Here is a 26,842-nt window from a genome sequence, read left to right on the forward strand (position 1 = left end):
ACGTAACGAGGCCGGAATATCCTGATAGTGTTACGAGACTATTGCAGAGAGAGAGAGAGAGAGAGAGAGAGAGAGAGAGAGAGAGAGAGAGAGAGAGAGAGAGAGTACTGTATAAGGTTACCACAAGTTAAGAGACTAACACTCGAGGGGAAGAGAGAGAGAGAGAGAGAGAGAGAGAGAGAGAGAGAGAGAGAGAGAGAGAGAGAGAGAGAGAGAGAGTACTGTATAAGGTTACCACAAGTTAAAGGACTAACACTGAGGGGAAGGGGGAGAGAGAGAGAGAGAGAGAGAGAGAGAGAGAGAGAGAGAGAGAGAGAGAGAGAGAGAGAGAGAGAGAGAGTCATTTTGTGATTTCTAGCTTGTCACTTTTACAAACCTCCAAAGCTATTAAACTTGGAAATTTAAAACGAAAAACGATAAGAACATAACGAAATTATAAAAATGTGGGACACGACGAGTCACTTTACTGACAGGTATAAGATTGTTCAACACAGATTTTCCTGAACAATGAGTCATTTAAGTGCTAAGCCTAACAGAGATGCTAAACAAGGACTGGGGAAAGAAAAATACTGAGTCTAGCACTATTGCTCATGAATTTTCGTGATCACAGATTAAAAAAAAATAGTTGACAAAGCTCTAATAATTTCTATGGAAAGTCCTCTTTTATAAGATCAGTATTTATCTTTGAGCATCTAACGACGTGAAAATACGCTCGTTACCGTTTACACTATACAAAAAATTAGAAAAAGAAATCAATATCTTCAGCCATGATATTATAGATATATAGTATATAGACTATATATATATATATATATATATATATATATATACATATATATATATATATATATATATATATATATATATATATATATATATATATATATATATATATGTATAGATATATAAAATAAGGGAGATGCTTTGCATCATTCTACCTGTTAAAGCAAGGTCAGGCTTGAGAACCCCTCCCCCACCTGGCAAATCTCCCCAAAAAGGGAATCACTTAAAAACCGGTACTTCTAACGGCCTTAGCCAAGGACTTCGTCGGTAGCAATAGTCTATCCCTGATCTAGTGTTGTTCTCTAGATCTTGATGTTATCATTTGAGCTGCACCATCCAATTATATCAAACGGGCAATATCTCCGCTCCTAATTGGGGCCCCTCTCTTACTCCTTTCCAGATATAGTAGCCAGTATTTTAGCCTTATAATATTTAATCGGTATTCTTTTGGTTATTGTCATACGCAAAACATTTCTTCTATAATAAACCTTGTTCCTTCCCCTCTAAGACTTCCCACCGGTCACTTCTACACGTAGTCTGGTCATTCTTACAACGGCCTGCTTTGTCTATCCTTCTATCACAAGCTCAGATTCATTGGAGGCTATGTACATGTCCTAATGTTTCAGAAATATGGACAACCTTTACAGACAAACACACTGATATGAGTAAATCTATATCATCCCCATAAAAAAAAAGTAATCAATCTGCAGTACGAGATTAAGAGGAGATAACAGCATAGATAAACACGAAGAGGTTTCTAATGACCCGAACATATCTTTCGTTACATAAAATTTTAGCCTTTTGCTTATGACAGCTTCGGTTGAAATATTAGTTTTCCGTTAACAAAAAGGATAGATGAAAACTGGAGGACATGCTGATACTGTTACATATTCACCTACTATCCGTTTCAGGGACCGCGAGTCATCGTTTTTCTCAAATATCTTTCAAACTAATTATTTGATCGAAATGCTACTTTTTGGTAATATAGTACCTTGTCAAATGGTGTTAGTTAAGGCGACTCTTGACTTTTAAAGGAAAGTCGCACGAGTCAGCATGATTAATCTACGCAATCGAACGTCCGCTATCCCCCATAGACAGGAAAGGGCGGGGCGGAGATGGGGAGGCCAGGAAAGTGGGTTGAGAAAGGATGACGAGGGGAAGGGAGAAGGAGGGACGGGATGGGGATAAAGGACGTTCGAATGCATAGTTTGGCGATGCCTGGCAACACCATGTAAGTCAAGAGTAAACGCCTTAACTAAAACCATTTGATAAGGCACTATATTACTAAAAATTAGCGGGAGGTGTTTTGTACACTGTGTCAAAGTACCATTTCGATCAAATAATGACTTGAAAGATATTTGAGAAAAACGATGACTTGCGGTCCCTGAAATGGAAAGTAGTCATGAGGCTTATGGTAGTGCCTCTAATACAAAGATCGGTGGAAATTAAGATATCCGCAAAAACAGACAAATATACTCTAAGCGCATCATCGACTATACAGATTCCCAGAAAAGTAGCATTGATAAACACTGAAACGTACAATGATCCGTGGAATTAAGAGTAAAATGCGGTGTTATGCCACAAAAAATATTTAAACAATAATCTAATCATTAGACAGCACAAACCGAACAACGCCTTGAGGGAAGAGGAAGCTGTTAGCTGATCACACAAAAAGACAATAGCAGCATCTATAAAATGACTGAAAAAAGGGGGTAGGGGTGTGGGCGGGCTAGTTGCATCTAAATGCTCAAAACGTCCTGAATTGAAAAAAAAGAAACATACAATATGATGAAAGACAACAGCATAAAATCACAAGTTTAATTTATAAACGGAACTCTGGTCATTGTGTCTTTTAGCAACATGAGAAATGAGAAGCGATATGAGTGTCTTCCTTAACAATTAAGCAAGACATATAATGAAGATCTGTGGGGAGATTAGAAGCCTCAGCCAGATCAGAATACCAGAGTTTCATTCAAACGCAATTATCAATAATAATACACAACCGTCATCTTCACCGGACGTCACTTGTTCACCTCTGTATCAGAGCCTGTTTTCCTAGCTTCCCTTCAACTCGACGGATTCTCTCCTTTCATTCTTTTTCCATAACAAACATCTTATATTTTCTTCGAGTTTTGTTACTTTTCACTCAGAAACACCCATTGTCTGGTACTTGCATTTGCACAAATGTTTATAAAAATGAAAATATAAAATAGACAAAATGATGAGAACAGTTTTCTGTCACATAATCCACGTCGCCCATTCCCATCCCTCGTGCCTGCTCATCTTTTTAGTTTTCTGTAAAAGAAAACTATTGCGCCGGCTTTCTGTCCGTCCGCAGTTTTTCTGTCCGCCCTCAGATCTTAAAAGCTACTCGGGCTAGAGGGCTGCAAATTGGTATTTTGATCATCCACCCTCCACTAATCAAGCATACCAAATTGCAGCCCTCTAGCCTCAGTAGTTTTTATTTTATTTAAGTTTAAAGTCAGCCATAATCGTGCGTCTGGCAACGATATAGGACAGGCCACCACCGAGCCGTGGTTAAATTTTCACGGGCCGCGGCTCATACAGCATTATACTGAGACCATCGAAAGATAGATCTGTTTTCGGTGGCCTTGATTATAGGCTGTACTTTCAACTCGTTCTTCGGCGCATTTTTACTTCTTTTTTAATTGTTTGGCTCCATTCATTGTGTATCATTTTCTGATTTTCGTTACAGATTATGATTTCATCTATTCTCAACATAATGATCTGACAGTCATTTCGTTTAAATCTTTAGTTAGTTTAAACTGGTTTTAAGTGACTTGATGCATTATTTTAATAAAAGCTACCGTATATCACGGTAAAAAAATGTTATGCTACTCTTAGCAAATGCGCAGCGGAGTTCATGCATGTTTGGCAGCTGAAGATATTAAAAACTGTACTTAACTTCCCGTCAGCCTTGAATATAATTAAAATGTAAATATTTCGATTTCATAATCTTCGTCACTTATTTTGTAGGCTTCCCAGACCTCGATGTAACGCTACGAACCTCTTCTCACTCCGAAGGTTTGCAGCAAAGTTATGAACACTGATATCTGGAATGAGATTCGTGACCAGTGCCTGCACCTAGGAAATCGGAAGCTTACATGCTAACGACATCTGGTAATCACCGCTGGTCACCAGTACAAGTACTGATCAGACCAAAAGTTACTTAACTATCCCTATCAAAAGGCTAGCATTGTTTGCGGCACTCTGTGTTTTATTTGCCAAATTCCCAAATCATCAGTGACAATTTCAGACGAAAAAGAAAATGATAATTAATCTCTCTCACACCTCTGTAAAAAAAAAAAGCTCAGGTGCTTGTGTTGGGGGGCGGGAAGGCAGCGGTGTGGGAGTTTTTATTACCACAGCCACACTGTTAAATTTTGTACCTTGACATAATTTCTCATAATTTCCTACAGAGAAATAAATTAAGGAGGAACACGCTAATTTAGGGAAATCGTAAGCAGGTACAAAATTACAATTTCCTCCAAAGCAGTGCCAAAGCGAAAGGAACTAAAATTACTATTAGTAATCACTGCAAATCAGTGATTAATAACTGGTATTAATAATGCAAGCAGAAGACTTAAAACATATTAATAAGTAACTGCCTTATTTGTTTCCCTGGTCTAGCACTAGAATGAAATCACTATCAATGTAAGAACCAGCCGTGAAAAAACGGTTTTATTTCACATTGCAAATTAAAAAGTATGAAGCTATTTATACAAATTACTTAGTTTACACACACACACACACACACCCACCCACCCAACCACACACACACACATATTATATGACATTTTATATCGTGTATATATATATGTACATATATATATATAATATATATATATATATATATATATATATATATATATATATATATATATATGCGCGTGCGTATGTGTGTATGTAGTGTGTGTACGTGTGAGTATACAAAACCTAAGTAAGCAAAGCATGCCTTCTTCAACTGAAGCCTTCACCACAAAGTTATATCCACTATAAAAACACTTTACACGAAAAAGAAAGCACTATAATATATTTGAGGACACAGGTGTCACTCTGACACTGACTGATGATTCTAGTAAAACTAGACCAGATAACGAATCACTAATGAATTCTCTAATTCCTTCACCCTTGCACTAGAGCGATGTGATTATAAGAACTGAAAGTCTGCGATCTCTGCCTATCGCACAACTCTTCAAAAATAACCTCGTCCTTCTTTATCTTTATCTCTCTTATTTCTCTCTTTTAAACGGTCTTCTGAGAGAGAGGGAGAGAGAGTGGCATCAATGAGCTTGATCAATTATGAGAGAGAGAGAGAGAGAGAGAGAGAGAGAGAGAGAGAGAGAGAGAGAGAGAGAGAGATAGGTTGGGTTAGGTTTAAGTTCGGTTAGATTAGATTAGATTAGCGGGAAACATACTAAGTTTACTTTTAAGAAAATTCTACGGTTAGTTTTTAAGATATGGCGTCTCGCTTTTTGCAGGGAAAGGTCTCGGTACTCAGTTACATCTTGGGAAAATGCGTCCCGGTTTGAAAACGACCTCCCATTATTAGAAATTGCTATAAAGCTTCGTCCATTAGACAAAGCTATTGAGGTCTTTACACTGTAACTCATTAGATGCGCCGATACCATCAAGCCCACTCGAAAAATACAAGATAACCAATTGAAAGAATGTGAGATATAACGATTACCTGATATAAGCGTCGGGGTAAAATGACACCGAAGGGTCAAAGCGTTTAACTCCCCCTCTGCAGAATAAAATTAATGTTTCTCACAACAAGCAGTTAGGCCAGAGAGAGAGAGAGAGAGAGAGAGAGAGAGAGAGAGAGAGAGAGACGCAGCTAAGTATAAACAAATGCAAAAGAGAAAAACACGTGAGACATTCCTGAGTGACGTCACACAAGAGAGAAGTTTTCCTGGTTGTACAAACGTCTTCGCTCAGAACAATTTCTAAAAGCGAACTGACACTAATCGTCTCCGCCTTTGGGCCAATCTGTCACATACACCACGTTCACGTTACATTAAAAACGTGTTGTATTCCGTCCTCTCACGGCCCCGTCACGTCCATCATGATTTTTCCTCACAATCACCTCTAAAATGCAACTTACTGAGAGCAAATCTTGTGGAAATTTATCGTCAGCGTTTCTCAGCCAGTGTGTCACATGCACCATGGCCATGTTCCACCCTAAACATGCGACTCTCGCCCACGATCTCACCCATTGTGACTCCTCGTCACAGTCGCCCCTCAAACACCAACAGTGTAGAAATAAGTTAGAAATATAAATAGCAAAACAAACTTAAATATTAAAAAAAAAAAGTCCCAACAATAGACTTCATTTGGCGCTGACTCCGACACAGCTGCTCAGTACAAATATAAGCGAACAGGGGAGTTCATCTCAAGGAATTCATTGTGGGATTTCCTTTTAATATATCACAGGATCATGACATCAAACTCAATACCTACTCTTAAATCACCATTATCATTGAAGGAAAAGTTTTCGTATCCAGTGCCATGCAGGGCAATAACTGGCAAAATAAGCCTTTCGAAAAAGAATGTTTGCAGCACGCCGTCGAAATTCTTGTAATATTTAAAGCTTTTAATATAATTTTTCTGCATAAAAGTAATTCGTGATCTACAAAAAAGAAAGAACGTAGAAAACAGTAATGACAGGCTTTTCAAGTAAACGATTTCTGGTACATCAGACTCACAAAAATGTAATGTGCATTTAGACAAATAAACACGTATTTATGAATACGCATATATCCCCATATACCGAGTTTGTTTTTTTACATGTCAGAGTTGCATGTATATCAGCAGTGAAACTTATTATTATTATTATTATTATTATTATTATTAATTAAAAGCAAAGGAGTTGCTTTCTAACATTTCAGATAACATTTAAGACATGGGCGATTGATGACGTCTGGATCACATTCACGTTAGCACTTGCACAAAATGAATGAAATGAATGTCAGGCTCCATCGCCTGGGCAATGTAGTTTTTTTTTAACTACCCCAGTGCAGCCTATACCTGCTTGTCATTATTCAAAATGCATACAGTCACACGGAACAGTCCTAGGAGACCAGTAACTAGCTGAGATAACTTCAACAAAGAACAGAGGCCCGTGGGTGAAGAAGCAAACAGTATAATAAACAGCGAACAATGAAACACTTACTGGCTACAATATAAAGAAGTGAACAAGTAATAGTAATACAGAACAAATGACGCGAAATGACTCACTGTCACAAAAGCCGTGTTGTCACTGCAGTGCACAGTCTGGTATCCAGACCCTGGAGTTCATAATTTTCATCTTTCCAAGTTGCACAAATTGTCGTTCTCCTCATTTAGAAGTTTCATTTCAAACTCTATTACTCTTTTCGTCTCCCTGCCCTCCCAGGCATCACTACAAACAGTGCTGGTTACGTAAACTTCTAGATCTCAAGTTGTCACATTTCTAAATAAGAACAGTAATACAATTAACCCAACTGGATCAGTCATGTTCGCGATCACGATAACAATTATCATCAATATTTCCTGTTTGTCCAATATTGTCGTCGGGGCATGAAGGGACCGTTATGGTACCTCAAACAAAATCTTATTATATAATCCAAACAGAAAAAAATTACAACGAACAGCTCAAACTGCTTCCTGCCACACCAATCCTAAATTAATTCAAACGCAGGTCACCATCACAATTCTTTAGTTCCGGTTACTTGCAAAACATGACCGTCACTTCATATGAAGTCCTTAAACGTCCGTTTTATGCATTCGCAGTCAAACCCCGTCAGAGTCAGAGAGCAACGGTGTCATCTCGTTCACTCAGCTGCACACCCACCGCCGCACCTCAGCTGGCGGCTCTGTTCCTTGGAGGCACTGAGTCCCAGGTGCCCCGAGTACTACTGTAGAAGGGGGCTGTCTCTACATCTGCTGTACCCGCAGCCGCAGACTTCAAAATGGCACCTCTTCACTGTCACGATTCTTGGCTTCAACAATCGCTATAATTCGTATATTTAGACCCACGAGCTCCTAATGTGTGTGTGTGTGTGTGCGAGAGAGAGAGAGAGAGAGAGAGAGAGAGAGAGAGAGAGAGAGAGAGCTACTAAGGTTAGACTTAGAAATAGTGACTTCGTGTCTAATAAACAGTTCCCTGTCTGTCTGCAGATTCCTTTGCAAGGTTCTTGATTATCATGTAGTAATTACTATCTCCTTTAGGAGGATCTTCAAGTTAGGTATATAATTAGGTACATAGTTTTTCTACTGGGAATTAATAAATTTAAGGATAAAAAGGTCTAGGAAAAATGTGATGAAAGATACTAAATTTGACATACGAAAGAGATTAATTTGTGAAAATATTTTAACCTTAATGACGCTCAGACTTCAGAGACGTAATATTTTTGAAGTATTTCAGTGACGTCATGAATTAGGTGGCTTCGCACTAGATAAGTAAACTGCCGCCATATTGATTGTATACAAGTAAACGTGCCGTCATATTGATTATACATTAAAATGAAGTATGGGTGAGTTCGTGTGTGACCACTTAGTTTCTTCTCTCTCTCTCTCTCTCTCTCTCTCTCTCTCTCTCTCTCTCTCTCTCTCTCTCTCTCTATTCGTCATATGAATGGATCCAAGAACTGAATGCAGCCTTTCATGGAGAGATCGATACCTTTAGTGAGTATGTCGTGAAATAGAGATGTGAGCAGCGTGCTCAACGTTGGGATTTCGTACGTTTCAGGACACGTCACATATCAAAACGACTACTGGAGGCAAATTTATGCTTATGGCAAGCGTGCGCACGCAACGCACGCACACATACACACACATATAATATATATAACTAGAATTATATATATATATATATTATATATATATAAATATATATATATATATATATATATATATATATATTATATAATACATATATAAATATATTTATATATGTACATACATATATATATATATATATATATATATATATATATATATATATATATATATAACCTTCGGAAAAACTAAACCAATGGAATTATAATTGATGAGTGCTTCGTCCTTAGCAGGATTTGAACCGGTGCCCGGTTTAGTAATAACGATAAACAGTTGGAATTTCATACGTTTCAGGACACGCCACATATCAAAACGACTACTGGAGGCAAATTTATACTTATGGCAAGCGTGCGCGCGCAACGCACGCACACACACACGCATATATAAATAATATATATAAATATAAATATAAATATATATATATATATATATATATATATATATATATAATTATATATATTTGTATATCTATATTATATATATATATATATATATATATATATATATATATATATATATATATTTTATATATATATATATATATATATATATATATATATATATATACATATACATATACATATACCTAAAGAAAAACTACACCAATGGAATTATAATTAATGAGTGCTTCGTCCTTAACAGTGTTTGAACCGATGCCCGGTTTAGTAATAACGATAAGCAGTGACTTAGACCACCCGGCTCTGCCGGGAACGAAGCACTTATCAATCATAATTCCCTTGGGTGTAAATTATTCCTAGGGTAAAGTAAATTAGATGTTAAACGGTATTTGTGGCTTAATATCTGAGACTATCAAAAAAGTCACGCGTGTATATGACAATTTTTCATATCTATCTACCTATCTATCTATTTGTTTACAGAAAGTTGTATTCTTGACCCCAGCAGATGCTAGTACTGATTTACAGTTGAGTGGACTGGTGGTCAGTAGGCAGGAGCTGGCAAACGCGAGCGGAACACTACACAGAACAGCCACGGAGTCCTCTTGAACTGATTGTCTGTTTATTCCAACCTAGAAGCACCGTGACGTAGTAAGTACAAAGTGTGGTTTGGCGGCCCAGTCATTATTCCACAAGGAGTACTATGAAACTGTCAATCACGGAAACAGAAGAGCCTAACTAAAACCCGACCTACAATCGAAAAGGGAAAACAAACATGTTGGTGGATACGGAAAATGGTGCCAAGAACGATGCTAATTTCCATTGTGGGACTGAATACTAGTAAACGCGGCAATCTTTGAGAGTAATTACATTCCTGATGCCATTGCCCACTTATGGAGAAGAGAATGTGTTGTGGAGTTAAATCTCTGGATAATTTTCTCTCCGATGGCCTACCGAGTTCAGTGACCACTTGCAGACGAGAAAATTCATCCGAAAGACGGATCGTCAAGGTATTAAGTTTATTATATTTGCCTGACTGGCCACAAAATCTTAGGATTTGCGTTATAATCACGCACCGAAAATTGTAAGCTTACCAAAAATGTGGTATAAGTGGGGGGCCACTTTAAAATATGATATGGAAGATAAATAGCGCAGCAAAACAATGAAAATACTGGTTTGCTTAATCCTTACGTTATAAGCTTTCAAAATTATGTAATTTTACTAAAGCCTAAGAAAGGCAAAGAAAATTAGAGTACCATCGTAGTAAGCCTGACAAGAATCCTCATATGTGAAAGAGACATACACAGAGCTAAGAAAAAGAAACACTACTATAAAGATGAAAGCAGCAAATAAAAAAAAATTCATTAACATTCAGGTCAATGGTAAACACTTGCATAATTATACATATGACGAGAACTGACAGAAAAAGCAAAGCAGCGTTATTTGGCGTTTAATGTTAAATGAAAATCTCTACCTACATTTGTGAACGACAACATCAATAGCGCTGCATCTCCATTATAATGATGAAAAGGCAAAATTGAAAATAAAAAAATAATTTACTCGTAATAATTATGAACTGATTAAGAAAATTGGTACCATTATGATTATTAGTTCTATAAGGCAAAGAAATAGCACAAAACAGATGAAAAGAATATGAAAAACTATTTCTTATAATGTTGTTATCATCACAACTCAACCTCATTTTAGTGCTGCCGATTAGCCTAACTTAGTTCAAGTTAGAGAATACCGCTTGATGGTACTTGGCGACATCTGAGGGCGACTGCTTTGGACAACAACGAAAGATATCATGTTATTCTTCCGATCAGAACTTTCTTAATAAGCAATCCCTACTGACGCAGAACTTCGGAGACGCAGATTGTGTTGTATAGCAGTGATGAGAAGGCATTGCTATACAATTACATCGACAGGTTAATGATACAAATAGCCTTAAAACACCTGATCATTATCCAGAGATCTAATGAAATGAAACAGGACGCCATATATATCTGCGAAGGAACTAAGGACAAAAGGAATAGAAACTTAACTTTAATAATGAAAATAGTCTTGGAGATCTGCGCGCTATTCGTGAAAACAATGACATACGAAATTAACTGCTTACTAATTATGTAAAGATATAACCTTACAACACTTGCGCAAAAGAAAAAAAAAAGTTGCCACATCTTTAAATAATACGTGATGACAAAGCCAGTCTTAATACATAACCGGCAAATCATCCGAATACAGACAGGCATGGATGCACACACAGAGGAACAGTGAAATTCAAAGGCTGTCAAGAGGTCTGAAGGCAGCGAAATACAGATGTCAAAACATCGGAAAAATGTTAATGTTAAAAATCAATATCCAGAATTTCGGCAATCTGAAAATGATCATAACCTGCCTCCTAGTAGTACAATTGATAATTGTCACCACATTTTGAAAGCCTGTACTCATGTGAAAGTTAAGAAAGGAAAAGTAATAAAATACAAAATGGTAAAAACCTGTAACAAAAACTGCAAAAACACCTAAAAGTTTACGTTGTAACTGATACCACTTCTAAAAGTATAATAAGAATGTAAACGAAAAACATAAAACTTTCATATCGATATGTAAAAAAAAAAAATAAATAAATTGACATATAGTTGAAATTCCTAAAATAAAGTAAAAAGTCCTTCGAACTGGTGTGTGTCTGTAACAAAGAACTGACACATGCAGACAGGTCTACAACAACACAATAAGAATGTTAAGGTAGAAGAGCAAAACTTTAACATTAATAGAGTAGCCTAAACATACGAGAATTGAACAGAGGTTACATTGAAAAAAAAAAAAAAAAAGTTCGTTTTAGATTTGACAAAAAAAAAAAAAAAAAAAAACACGAGCAATTTGTTTATGAGTTATTTTCTGGACCAGAGACAAAGACTTTACCGTTGTATTTATATATTTTATTATGCCCACACACTCATTCATATATATATATATAATATATATATATATATATATATATATATATATATATATATATATATATATATATATGTATGTATGTATGTATGTATGTATGTATGTATGTATGTATGTATGTATATATTCACATATCAAATAAACCGTGGAATATAAATAAAAGAAATCTTACAGGTCTCGAAATAAAGACGAAAGCTTAGGGTCTACAATCTTACCTTTCACATTTTCCTGCGAGTGCTTATTTATATATATATATATATATATATATATATATATATATATATATATATATATATATATATATATATATATATATATGTGTGTGTGTGTGTGTGTGTGTGTGTATGCGCGCACTCTTGGCCACTGCTCAAGGCATTCAAAAAATAGAATTCCTTATGCGACAGAGTAAAACATAACCGAGAAAAGTAGACTAAAATATAGTTGAAAATAAATAAATGAAGACCAAACAAACAAACATAAAAAAAGAGCAAACAAACAGGAAATGAGACATGTCAGAAAAAGTAGAGCGAAGCTTCATGGCCCTTCACAAACGTCCCCCTTGATCTTTAAGAGAATCCGTAATATTCCTGTACAAGAAAGAGAAAGATAGGTAATGTCGTGGCCTATAACGAAAAAATGAAAAAAATGAAAAAAAAAAAAAAAAAAAAAAAAAAAAAAAAAATAGCAAATATTAAAATGATTTTGGTCGTTCAGGAATCATCCTCAGGAAAGGAAATGCCGGACTTGCCTTACTGACCTTTTTGAAAGGGTCTTGTGCCTATGAAAGCCGTCTCTGTCACAGCTTTTTTTTTTTCTCGGAGAAGTGACGCAGTTTGAAATGACTTAGTCGAAGTAGAATGGCGTACTAACAGACCCAGACCCTGTAAAAGGATAATTTGGTACTATGGTGCAAGTCATACTCAGTGATTAAGTACACTGTAGTTTTTCAAAAGAAACACTCTCCTCTTTTCTCTAACAGTTGACAAAGAGAAAAGAAGTCGAGGCAGACTTCAGTATTCAGTGACCTCCTCAGGCGTATTCCTTGACTTTTTTCATCGGCGCTTTATTGCTGTTGTACTCTAGGTGACATTTCACTGAGTTCCAATGACGCGGCGTCAGATTTCACATCTACTGAATGTTCTAAGGAACGCCCTTTTAAAAAATTCCGTTAGTCAGGACCAGCAATAAGGAATCTTGCTCCCTCACGATTGCTATCCTTTTTAGGTAGTATATGGAACACTTTCGTGCTCCGTCAGTCGCAGGATTCAAAAGCTTCATCCATTATTTGAGGAGACTACAGTGCAAAGCACAGTGAGTGGCTTAATTCAAATTCCACAGATCAACATGGCTGGCCTGCTCTTGAGTTCTGTGTACCCTACGATTTTGTCCACCTAATTGAGGAACCCATACCTATTTCTGGTAATAATAGATCAGACCTCATATTTACAGATGTTCCGTGTCGTGTCAAGTCCAAGGTCTGCGAGCATGCAGGCACTGCCGATTACTGCGCCACTGAGATGGACATATCTGTCAATCAGTATATTCCTAATTCCACCATTGGAAAAACAGTCTGGTTGAAATCTAGAGCCAACTGGGATCGCATTATTGAATCATGTCAGGCACTTAATATTTCAGACGCTATATCAGATCCAGATCCCAAGAAGTAGTTAAATGAAATGCTGATGGCTATTTCAGTAAGTTATGACCCTAAAACGGTCATTAAATTCTGGACAAATGAGCAGTCATTAATTGATGATACGATTAGAAGAGCTTGCCACGACAAACATACAAAATTCACCACAAGGAGACGAAATCATTCACATGAAAATTACACCATTTTTTGTCGAGTCTCGCCGAGCTGCGAATAGAATTTATCATACAGCTGAGAGAAATTACAATGATTCCTTAAAAAAGGAAACTTGAAGGAATTACTCAGCCTCATCTGTGGTAGACCAAACTGGCATCATCTATCTGTGGGTCAGGCTCATCTTCAATTTCTCCACTACTAACAGCTGATGGTAGATTGCTTACTGGCCCTAAGGGAAAAGCTGAACTGCCTCGTCGAGCTTTTGAAGCTAAGCAGTCAGCTGAGGATGCACGTCTCCCTGAAACTTGTCATCCTGAACCTAGTCATACAAACTTGCATTTCGCTCTACAGATGTTAAGAAAATTCTTGATAATCTTGATAGCTGGGGTGGAGAAGACCCTGATGGTTTCTTCCCTTTGTTTTTTAAAAAGGTTTCTAATATGTTATCTCCCAAGATTAGTATATTCTATAGATTTTGTCGACGTAGTATCTTTGCGGATGAGCACAAGCTTAGTAATGCAGTGCCTATTCCAAGAATAGAATAGAACAGAATATCATATTTAGGCCAAAGACCAAGCGCTGGGACCTATGAGGTCATCCAGCACTGAAACAGAAACTGACAGTAAAAAGGTTTGAAAGGTTTAACAGGAGGAAAACCTCGCAGTTGCACTATGGATCAATTGTTAGGTGGTGGAAAGGAAGATGGAATAAAGAATATGAACGGAGGTACAGTAAAAGGGGCCGAAGGGTCGCTGCAAAGAACTTTAAGTAATGCCCACAGTGCACCGCATGAGCCCTGACGGCACTAGTCCCCTATGGAGATGCCTGTTCCAAAGAATGGCATACCTGCACGCAGCAGTAACTACATGCCAATTTCTATTCTCCCTGTGCTCTCCAAAGTTGCAGGAAAACTTATTTTTACGCCACTATACAAGTACGTGGAATCCAAAGACTGTTTGCTGATAGTCAATATGCATATAAAAACAGTTAGGTACCTGCAATGCTCTTTTAGATTTGACATGCTATTTGTAACAGAACCTTGATAGAGGTTTTGTGTGTAGTGTAATTTAAAGAGACTTTTTGCTGCTCTCGATTTAGTAAATCATAAGGTACTTATCTATGAACTTCAGAATCTTGGAGTGCGCGGATATGTTTTAGGTTTACTTCAAGATATTCTTACAGCTAGGCATGCAACGAGTTGCTGTTGATGGTATGTTTAGTGAACCAAGACTTGATGTGTCTGGAGCTCTACAGGGTAGTGGTCTTGGTACACCGTTATTTTTAGTGTATACAAGTGATGTGGTTGTTGGCCTGGAAGACAAGATTGTTCAGTATGACGATGACGCAACACATGTGGGTGTAGTAAAGTCTCCACTTATGAGAAATGAACCTGCCCTCAGCCTCTGCCGGGACATGGAGCGGATTAGTGGATGGTGTAGTCCAAGGTCTAAAGAATACAGGTGGGGTATGAGGCTGAACGGCAGTAAAATGAAAACACTGTTGATTGGCAGATCTCGTACAGATTTTCCACCTCATCCTCCACTCCAGATGGATGGGACTCTGCTGAATGAGCCTGAAGCCTTAACTATTCTTGGTGTAACTTCTGACTCACATCTTACTTTTGAAAACATCTAATTAAAGTCTCATCAAACGCCGCACGAAAGTTAGGTATTGTACGAAAAGCCTCATATATTCATAACAGTAATAAAATCAATGCAACCTGTTTTAGGTCATCTGTCCTTCCACTACTAGAATACTGTTCTCCGGTATGGATGTTTACTTCTGCTCTTTTAGACAGAGTGGTCCGTGGTGTTCTGTTTGCTAATATTAGCTGCTGTGACTTGGACCATCGACGGATTTTCTCTGTTTGTGAATTTTTCATAAGTTGTATTTTAACAGAGATCTTTCACATTCACAACTGTTTCCTCGTCCACTTTATCTGCCGAGAGCAACCAGATTTGATGAACAGCAGCACCAAAATTAAGTAAATGTGCCTCGCTGCAGAACTCAGTTCCAGAGGTTCTTTATTCCTCACACCGTTGGACTGTGGAACAGTTTCCCCTGAGGATATCGTGCAATTGGAACTTCAAAAAATCAAGCGAAGATGCATTACTACCTTAATTACTGTTCTCCCTGCATTTTAATACATTATTTATTTATTAATTTCTTTTTTCTTTGTTTTGTAAATGAGACTCTTCTTTCTGTTTCCCATTACCTCCTCTAACTTCTTCCTAATGAAGAACATAGTCTTTGGAAGACTGAATTTCAAGTCAATGGCCCCTGGTGAGCTTGTTCCACATGAATAGCGTTCATCTTCTGAATGATATAATAATAATAATTGTTGTATATGTATAAGCGTATTTGGGTTCCAGATGTTGTAAAAGAGTAAACGTAATAATATGGAATATATCATGGGATGATGACTAATGGTTATTACTCTGGCCATTCGTGCTGGTTGGCTTTTCAAAGCAGCAAAAATTAGTTTCTGAAATAAAAATGCATTCTTTACAAATAGCCACGTATAATATGATAAATTTATCAGTAAATACAATAGATGTAAAGAAAGATCTGTAAACCGCAATTTACAACTTTCAGTAAAAGTAACAGCAGTGACATCTCGCAAAATATTTCGACACAAGCGCCAGGTACTGCATTATGTACACCAGCATTCCTGTACTGCATTATGTACACCAGCATTCCTGTAGAGTACAGCCTTAACATAAATAATTTATGTGATACTGTTCCACCGTCCTGTGTCATAATCGATATCAGTGTTTTAATTATTCATAAATTTATTCCTTCACAGTTTACCTTTTGTGTACATATTTATACGCACACACACACACAATATATATATATATATATATATATATATATATATATATATATATACTCGTATATATATAAAAAATGAATGTTTGTATGTTGTTTGTATGTTGGTGCGCTATAATAATCCGAAAAGCTTGACCGTTCAAGACAAATTTAAGCACATGGCCATCATTTGACCCAACTTAGATAACAGAGTAGGTTTCAAACCCGTACCCCCTTCCCCTTCCCCTTCCCGTTCCCCCAGTAATACCTAGATAAAAGGGACAGTCACCACAGTAATACCTGGATAAAGGGGACACACAGCACAGTAATAACTGGACAAAGGGACAATCACCACAGTAATGCCTGGATAAAAGGGACAATCACCACAGTAATGCCTGGATAAAAGGGACAGACGGCATAGCAATACCTAGTTAAAGGTAACAGACAGCACAGAGATACCTGGAAAAAGGGACAGTCACCACATTAATACCTGGATAAAGGGGAATGGCAGCACAGTATTAACCGGATAAAAGGGACAGTCACCACAGTAGTGCATGGATAAATGGGAGTCACTACAGTAATACCTGGATAAAGGGGACAGACAGCACAGTATTAACCAGATAAAAGGGACAATCACCATAGTAATGCATGGATAAATAGGACAGTCACCACAGTATTACCTGGATAAAAGGGACAGACAGCACGGTAATACCTGATTAAAGGTGACAGATAGTACAGTAATACTTGGGTAAAGGTGTCGGACAGCACAGTAATACCTGAATAAAAGGGACAATCCCCACATTAATACCTGGATAAAAGGGACAGCCATCACAGTAATACCTGTCAGTTCACCCAAGCCCTTTGTTGGCCGAGTCGATTGAGCTTCAGACTGTCACACGATGGGCCGGAGTTTAATTCCCGCGGCCAGCTGATGAAGAGTTAGAGGAATTTATTTCTGGTGATAGAAATTCATTTCTCGCTATAATGTGGTTCGGATTCCACAATAAGCTGTAGGTCCCGTTGCTTAATAACCAATTGGTTCTTAGCCACGTAAAATAAGTCTAATCCTTCGGGCCAGCCCTAGGAGAGCTGTTAATCAGCTCAGTGGTCTGGTAAAACTAAGGTATACTCAACTTGTCAGTTCACCCACGACTGTTCGAAGGGTGATCATTCGCATGAAAAAAGTAGAACTGTCAACACAAACCCCCTCCCCTTTCCCTATTCTCCTCCCCTTACATGTTGACTGTCATTCAGTTTCCCGGGCAGCGTCAGGTTGGTATAATAATATATATATATATATATATATATATATATATATATATATATATATATATATATATATATATATATATATATATATATATATATATATATATATTATATTAGAGGATTGGTTCGGCAATAGGAGGAAAAACCAAATCTTTTATTTTTAATATTAAATGAGTATGGCTTCATAGCATACCTCTTTACAACAACAATTGCATCATTTACCATTATAGAGGGTTCGCCGGATGCTTGTCAACTCTTCTTCCTCTTACACACACACACACACACTCTGCACCAATCTCATTCATTCCATACTTTAGTTCTTCCTATACATGAAAACTGGTCCGTCTAGTTCATATATGTATGTGTATATATATATATATATATATATATATATATATATATATATATACTATATATATATAGTGTATACATACATACACATATATATATAATATATATAGGCCTACATATACATATACACATACACACATATATGGTGTCTAATGTAATTCTAGTTTAAGTAGTAATCGTATTTCCGTGTTATTTGCATCATAAATTACCCATGACAACAAGGATATATGCGTCACTTTTTTTGTGCTAAGCAACAGCGGATTAGTCACTGAAACAAGAGCGCCGTGGCTTCCTTTGTTTTTCTTTGCTGTTTTTGTTGCAATTGGGATGATGTTACATAACAGATTCTGGCTCTACTTCACCTCCCATTATCTTCTCTTCTTACTTGCCTCTATTCTTCTTCTTCTTCCCTTCTCCTATTCCTTTACACCCTCCTCCTTTTTATTCTTCTCTTCTTCCGACACCTTTTTTCTTCTTTGTAAATGAGATAAGAACTTGTTTTTCGCGTACGAGGTGTTTTTGCGCATACTGATATAATCTTACTCCGGCTTCCAGGAAATGAAGAAACAGATTTCATAAAATGTGAGTTCTTTTGGTGATTTATTTTCTCCAGCTGAACAGAAGTTTTGGATTTCCTTATTTACTAAGTTAGGTGTCGCCGGGATGTACTGTAGGTGGTGACACAGGAACCCTTTTCTTTACGTTATAGCACTCAGTCATGTGGTTTTCCCAGAAGTGATTATTACCAAAGACCTAATATTTACTCTCTCTCTCTCTCTCTCTCTCTCTCTCTCTCTCTCTCTCTCTCTCTCTATATCTCTATATATATATATATATATATATATATATATATATATATATATATATATATATATTATATATATTTCCAGACTGTATATATTTCTACGTCAAGTTTTTTAGTACTTATTTCTGAAGCAAAAAAAAAACAGTTTAATACTATCGATGAATTTTAAAACACACGCAAAGCATAACATTGACAGGATATGAGAGTCCATCTGTGTATCATTACGTAAAACAAAAGATATGCCACATTACGTAAAACAAAATATATGCCACAATCCAGAAATTTTTACTCAGTCTGTAGAGTTCCCCGTGCCATAATGGTTACTTGTTTTTAGCTAAATTTTTTATTATTATTATACTGGTCGCTGGTGTAGTGGTTAGTGTCTTGGCATGCCACTCAGATGTCATGAGTTCGCGCTTTTCCAAGGGTGACGAAAAATCACTGGCTCAGTATCATGATCAGTTACTGCCGCGGTGGGAGGTTGAAACAACATATTCTTTGGAAGCTTGAATTTCAAGTCAATGGCCCCGTGGGCTTGTTCCATATAAATAGGTTTCATCTCTTGAATAAAAAAAAAAAAAAAAAAAAAAAAAATATATATATATATATATATATATATATATATATATATATATATATATATATATAATACACACACACACACATATATATATATATATATATATATATATATATATATATATATATATATATATATATAATATATAGGCTATATATATAAAATATGGAAGGGCCGCCAACTGCACAGTCACCCTCCTCCAATATGAGGTCTTCAGAGGGAATCATCCTACCGTTTTAAGCAATAAAGTTTGTGATGAGGTTGCTAGCCTGTCCACGGTATACAGTACAGTATCGCAGTTTTGGTAGGTTTCTGCATGTTTTTGCGACAGCGTGCGGCAGTGAAAAGTTATGTGCAAAAATTCTCTTTAAACTATTTCATGTTTTTCATTGGAATATAACAGCTACCAAAACTTTGAGTGCAAAACTTATATATATATATATATATATATATATATATATATATATATATATATATATATATATATATGTGTGTGTGTGTGTGTGTGTGTGTACTGAAAGCATTTATAGTTGCAGTAGTAGCTTTCTAAATGTAAATAAAGGTCAACCTCTAGTAGCTGTGGAATTGCCAACTTCTGGACAAGTACATCGCTACATTAAATCCAATGCTACGAACTTCCTACACTGATTTTCGTCCGTTAAAGAGAAAAACGTATAGTCTTCATCTCTTTCTCATTTTCTAACGTGAAAATGTGTAAAAGAAGTACATAAAAGTAAACAAAGCCAGTCTTAGCGAATCAAGGTCAACCAGAAAAGACGTTTACATTTATGAAAGGTGAGCCAGGTGGTTCACGAGCGGACAAACACCCGCACACACCTTCCCCCCGACAGACAGAGAACACCTGCTGAATGTCAAGACCCACTGTGAAAACTGAATTAGGAAGAAAGAACGATGACAGTCTCTGATACAGATCAATAAACAAAGTTCAAATGGGGGCTACAGTCTCCCCTAACGTCAATACAGACGTAAAGACAATCAAACGGATAGACAAACGCAGACAAACTCGTGTTTTGCTATATATATGGACATAAAAATATACGAGACACACACGTTTATGCTGCGCGTGCGCCGATTGCCCTGAAGAGAGAAAGAAAGGTGACTTCAAGCACAAAACACACGAGGAGTAGAGACGAAAAGGTCTCTTTTAATTGGCAGGTATAACTAATGAGCTGAGACATGCTTCAGCAATGCTGTGCGAGCGTTTGTTTGTGCGCAAACACTGACATTTAAGCGACAAAGAAAGTCAGGAAAAGAGACTGCTATCTCCTTTGGGCGGCTTCTGTTTTGCTTTCTTTCGCAACCGACCTTACGCCGAAGAGGGTCAAGTCGAGACAGTTCCAGAGGTGAATGTCGGAATCCCCCGCGCTACTGAGTAGGCTAACCTTCAGTCTGAAAGTGCCGCGCCACGGCCAGCACTCACCGCCACAGTCCGAATGTCACTAAGGCGGCTGTGTCCACACCCCTCCTGGATACTTATTCCATATAATGTACATCAATAATATAAGATATTTGTAATATATTCATATACAATGACTTTTTATTGTCATGGTAAATCAATGTGAATGCATTTCAAGAAAATAAATTAACGACTGATCTTGAGTTTCTTTTTGGTTATGAAGGTAAGAATATGACAGACATTTTACAGTGAATGATAAATTACTGTAAAATACAACTAAACCCTAATAATGTGGTTATATGACCTCTTCATATTACTAATGACCTAAGCATCTTGAAGGTTAGCATTAATGAAATACAAACCAAAAGTGTGTGCAGTATATATACATACATTATATATATATATATATATATATATATATATATATATATATATATATATATATATATATATATATATACATATATATATATATATATATATATATATATATATATATATATATATATATATATATATATATATATATATATATATATATATACTGTATATATAGTGCGTGTGTGTCTTTTGTGGTGTATTCACACGGGCATGTGTGTGTTTTTGTGTGTGTTTTTGAGTAATACTCATGACTGTGGGAAGCACATTATGTATGTAGCCCATGTATGTACGTAGAGGGATTCCTAGAAAGTAATCATTCACTCGATGAATACTGACGAGCATCCAGTGTTAACATTTGTACCTAAAAAAGTAAATTAGTACAAACCTTCACAAAAAAAAAAAAAAACACAAAATACAAAAAAAAAAAGATTGTGATCCAGTTCACTCGGGCGCAACCAGTAAAATATCATAGTAACAAGTAAGACAAATATCCCTTGGCGAAACCTGAGCCTCTTTTTTTTTTTTTTTTTTATTTTTGACACTTCGGCTGTCAAGGCAAGCACTTGGGAACTTTCGGGAACTATTCAGCGCTCAAGACAGTTGCAGTGGTAGGAGAACGAGATCAAGAGATCCAGAAAATAAAGGTGGAACTGGGAGAAAACTCCACAGATGGACTAAGACGTAATATTCTGAGAGGTTGGACGGCAATACTAAAGAAAGGAAGCGGAAATGGACATAAAGTAAAAGGCCAAATAGTGGGTGCAGCTAAGGGCCGAAGGCACACTGCAAACAGTCATGTCTACAATGCACCACATGAGATGTCCTGGCGGCGCTAACCTCCTATGGAGGCGAAATCTTGTTTCCACACAATATGTGGAGGGAATCTACATTGCCACCCTACGTAACAAAGCGTAAAACGGTCAGATTACAAAAAGTAATCAATATGCTGCATTCCTCCACTAGGATCTTGCTGAAAGCAGCCAAATTGTCTGTGTACATTATTTACTCTGTATTTTAAAACTTGTTACAGTAGGCCTCTTCAGTGTAGTGTTCACATTCTTCGTACAAATATTTAGGCCTGAACATCAAGAATCCTTGTTCCAAAAGAAAAAAGTTAAGCATCTAATGCAGTTAATTTTCCAAAAATAATAATTTGTTTTCGTATATTCAGACGGCAAATTTAAGTCCACAAACGTTATAATTTCAATAAAAGCCTTTACCTCTTACGCAAACTATAAGGTCTTCATAATTAAACAATATTTTGCATCTTTCCATAGTTCACACAAAAATCATTGTCTTAACATATCAATATTTACATCAATCACAGCATAGCCATCACAGCTGAAAGAGATCTGTCAGGTGTCCAATATTCTTAAAGGAAGTTTACAGAGCAGAAAGCCAAGCACCTCAAAAGCACTGGGTCGGAGGCACGGGCTGGGTGTTAGGGGACGAAAGCTCCACTGCATATGCAGAATTCCCGATTCCACTGAGCGGGAGGCAGAGAATGGAAGGGAGAAACGCTATGCCACAATCAAAAATCTGTAACACAATATTTGGCTTAAGTTATGCAAAAAAAGGCAAAGTAATCCCGAGCAGCCATAAGATAATGGCAACATGATCGCTGAAGATACGAAAGAATGCCGCAACAAGGACAAGATACGGAAGCCAATGGGAAGGTGAGCTCTCTCTCTCTCTCTCTCTCTCTCTCTCTCTCTCTCTCTCTCTCTCTCTCTCTCTCTCTCTCACACACAAACCGGTTTCTTCCAGTCCTGTCAAACAGTCGAGGAGATTCAATGAAATAAATTCAGTGTATTCGTATGAAAAGTCTAAACATACATTACGCATTATGGTGGGATTCCAATATGAATAACAAGTCTTTATCATTACCATCCCTATTGAGCAAAGTATGACACGAGATCAGTGACATGCATTTGTGATCCCTTAATCCAGGCAACATACAATAAGAAAATGAAGCTGAAACCATTGAAACACACAAATAAGCAGACCTGGAATTAAAAAAAAAAAAGCCCCGCACGCTCGACTGACAAAATCGTTCTAAGATCTTTGCTTTTCATGGCCTACACTTACTTTTGAAGACTACAACTTCAATAAGAATCAAGATCATAGATACTTTATTCATACACACGCCCTGTGCCTATATAATTTTACATGTCTACGGTGAGTACATACTGTAGATTCTATTGTAATTATAAAATAAGCAAGAGCGGACCACATACCTCCGCCGGTAACAACGAAAGGCAACCCTAATCCGCATCCGGATCCTGTCCAAAAGCTCTTCCGTGGTCCACACCCGCTGAGCACAAAATTTCATTCAAACCCAACACCACTTTGCGAAATCTTGTATACAGACGCACGAACAAACAACACTGATTAATATATAATTTCGGTCTAACATCGTTGAAGGGAATAAAAATAAATAGGGAAATGAGCAGCATTGTTATTTCTCTCTCTCCAAAAGATCAAAGGGCATAAAATAAGCCGTAGAAAACAGATACAAGAGATTTACACAGCTTTAAACGTCTGTCGGTCTGTGTCTGTCTGTCTGTGTCTCTCTGGCAAATTATTTTCAACTTCACGTGGCGCCACCTCTGAATCCTATAAAACAAAATAATATCATGTCAAACATGAGGAAGAAAGGAAACAGCGGACAGAGCTTAAACCATCAGTAAAAACAAGGAATTAAATCGAACGTATATTTCACTGGAAACCACTAATGCAATTTCCGAACACTGAACAAATTTCTAAAGGATAAAAGAGCATTCTCTGATCACTTCTGTTACGCAGATATTCTTTAAGTGCCATAATTACGCGGAAATCAGTGTCGCCGTGCAATTCCTGATGGAGATTTATTCCAAGCTCTTCTCTCTATTCCGACGAGGTACTTATTACCATTATTATTATTTCAAAAGGCAACGAGACCAATAACTTGCGAGCTTCCACTGAGTAGATGAAAATATAAAAAACATAAATGGGAAAAATAAACGAGAAAATATAGTAACTCCGCTGAGCTTGAACTGAATGAAGCCAGTTTCCGGGGCGGGGGAGGGACTCACATCCCCGAGTCAAGTGGAAGAGCGAAGAAAAAAGAAGTCCGGTAAAAGGAAAAGCCGCGGGCTACATCCCCAGCTGTTTTACTTCCACCTCCTGTGTGTCTCGTTGAAGGAGTGACAGCTTCTGTCATCAGAATAATTAACTTCACGTTGTGTCATTCCTTTCCAAGAAATAATCTGACACTCGTCCATTTTCTATGGCTCCGCAGATGTTAACCGTCGAGGTTTTCTATACATAAACACGATTGACTGATTGACTTATTTATAGATTTTAGGCATACAGGCCAAGAACTGGGGCAACTAAGGCCATTCAGCGCTGAAACGGAAATTGACAATGAAAAACTTTGAAAGGTGTAACAGGAGGAAAACCTCGCAGCTGCACTATGAATCAACTATGGGGAGAGGGTGGACAGTAAGAAAAAGAGAATATGAGCGTAGGTACAGCAAAAGGAACGAAAGAGGTTGCAGCTAGGGGCCGAGGGGACGCTGCAAAGAACCTTAAGCAATGCCTATATTGCACCGCATGAGGTGCACTGACGGCACTATCCCCTACGGTTACGTAAACGCGAATAATAGTCATTTTGGTACATTGTTTCCTACTTCATGCGACCCTTTTATTCTGCTTAGTCATCTTCCATAAACTTTATTCCAACAGGACATTTCTGTTGCGTCTGTAGTGGCTGTGCTCAAGGACGAGAGTTTTGCATGACGTTAACATTTTATGCTGATATGTCATTTTGTCACATTGCCCATAACCAAAAGCCTTTCAGTTCCTTTCCTGCGAAACTGAGGAACAGTCTGCTTGGCAGCCTCGCTGGCAACGATTCTCGTAGGTTTAAGAACGAAGCTGGAAATATTACTTTAAAGCGCTACCAAACATTACCTATTTTCTCTGTTTTTCTTGAGATTAACAGAGAAAATAGGTATTGTTTGGTAGCGCTTTAAGTAGCTTTATATATATATATATATATATATATATATATATATATATATATATATATATATATATATATATATATGTCATTATAGTCATATACATATATGTGTATATACATATATTATATATATATATATATATATATATATATATATATATATATATATATATATAAAAACGAGGTAGGCCTACTAGACAACAAGACAGTGATTCCACCTAGTAAACTAAGCAGACAGAACCGGTCATAACTGCATGCGTGGTGACTTTGAACATGTCTGAACCTGCATGACAAGCAGCAAAACAATATGACGTTCAGTTGATTGTGAATCGCCATTTAGTTTGGTTGCCTTTTCTGTAGTGGGCCTAAAAAATGCTAAGTTTAAAAGTTGAACAACGTCTCGGTTTGAAATTATTTATAAAATTGTTCAATACACCAACAAAATGTTTTCAAATGCTTAGTACAGCTTATGGGAATGACTGCCTGTCTCGTGCGCGTGTGTCTGAGTGGCACAAAAGATTCAGCGAGTTAAATCAGTGCTTAAAGGGACACGTTTTGGGTCAGTTGATGCTGTAAAGAAGAAAACGGCGGATGTGTTGAAACAGCTGGCTGAAACCGATTTCCTCCATGCCTTCGACCAGTGGAAACGAAGGTTGCAGCAATGTGTTAAGTGCAGATGGGGAGTATATTGAAGGGGACAAGCAATAATTTTGAAATACATATAAATAAAGGTGAGTTATTTAATCGGTCTCGTTATTTAATAGACATCCCTCGTGTACATACATACATAATATATATATACATATATATACACACAGTATACAATATATATATACATATATATACAATATATAGAGTATATAATACATATATAGTGTGTATATACATATATACAGTATATATGTGTGTATTTAGATATATATAATTCCCTTTTACGTTTTATTCAGGTATGAACATTTTGTTCATTGGAAGACAACGGGGATTTGTTGGTACAATATAAATTTTCATACAACGTGAATAATAAGTACATAAAATTAATGTAATCTGTATGTGTGGACGAATGAATCAAGTATGAAAATTATTATCTTTCCCTTCCTCCCCAACCATACACTTCCTCAAACCAGCAAATAGATCTCAACGAAGTTTGCTTTAACGTAACTGAAGGATCAAAATGAGCAGTAGCTATTACGCAACAAATAGACCTAAGCAATACGTAAACAGCTTCTTATTTTGTTATTAAAATCAGTTTTAGTTTAGGCATCTCTATATTTAAATGGAATTGGCCAAAATGCCTTCAACCTGCTGACCAATCTGCAAGGAAGATGAGTTCCCACATTTATATACCGCTGTTTCTACTTGTTTTCACTTCACTACAGTTCGGCTGATATCAGGTACGTTCACTAGAATGCTGCATCAGCCATGAAACTGAAAATTTAA

General features: G+C 36.9%; 1 protein-coding gene across 4 annotated transcripts in view; it reads right to left on the reverse strand.

Annotated features, from left to right (window-relative positions):
* LOC136839434 (uncharacterized) overlaps positions 1 to 26,842 on the reverse strand; it is a 169,163-nt gene that overhangs the window by 136,516 nt on the left and 5,805 nt on the right. Inside the window, exon 1 of one of the 4 annotated variants that reach the window (XM_067105482.1) lies at positions 7,045 to 7,184. The exons of the other annotated variants lie outside the window; for them this stretch is intronic. The gene's annotated coding sequence lies outside the window, so the exon portion shown is untranslated. Of the gene's footprint in view, positions 1 to 7,044; positions 7,185 to 26,842 lie in introns of those variants that run through there. 4 annotated transcript variants of the gene reach the window in all.

This window comes from Macrobrachium rosenbergii, chromosome 6, assembly GCF_040412425.1.
Source record: "Macrobrachium rosenbergii isolate ZJJX-2024 chromosome 6, ASM4041242v1, whole genome shotgun sequence".
Lineage (NCBI taxonomy): Eukaryota > Metazoa > Arthropoda > Malacostraca > Decapoda > Palaemonidae > Macrobrachium > Macrobrachium rosenbergii.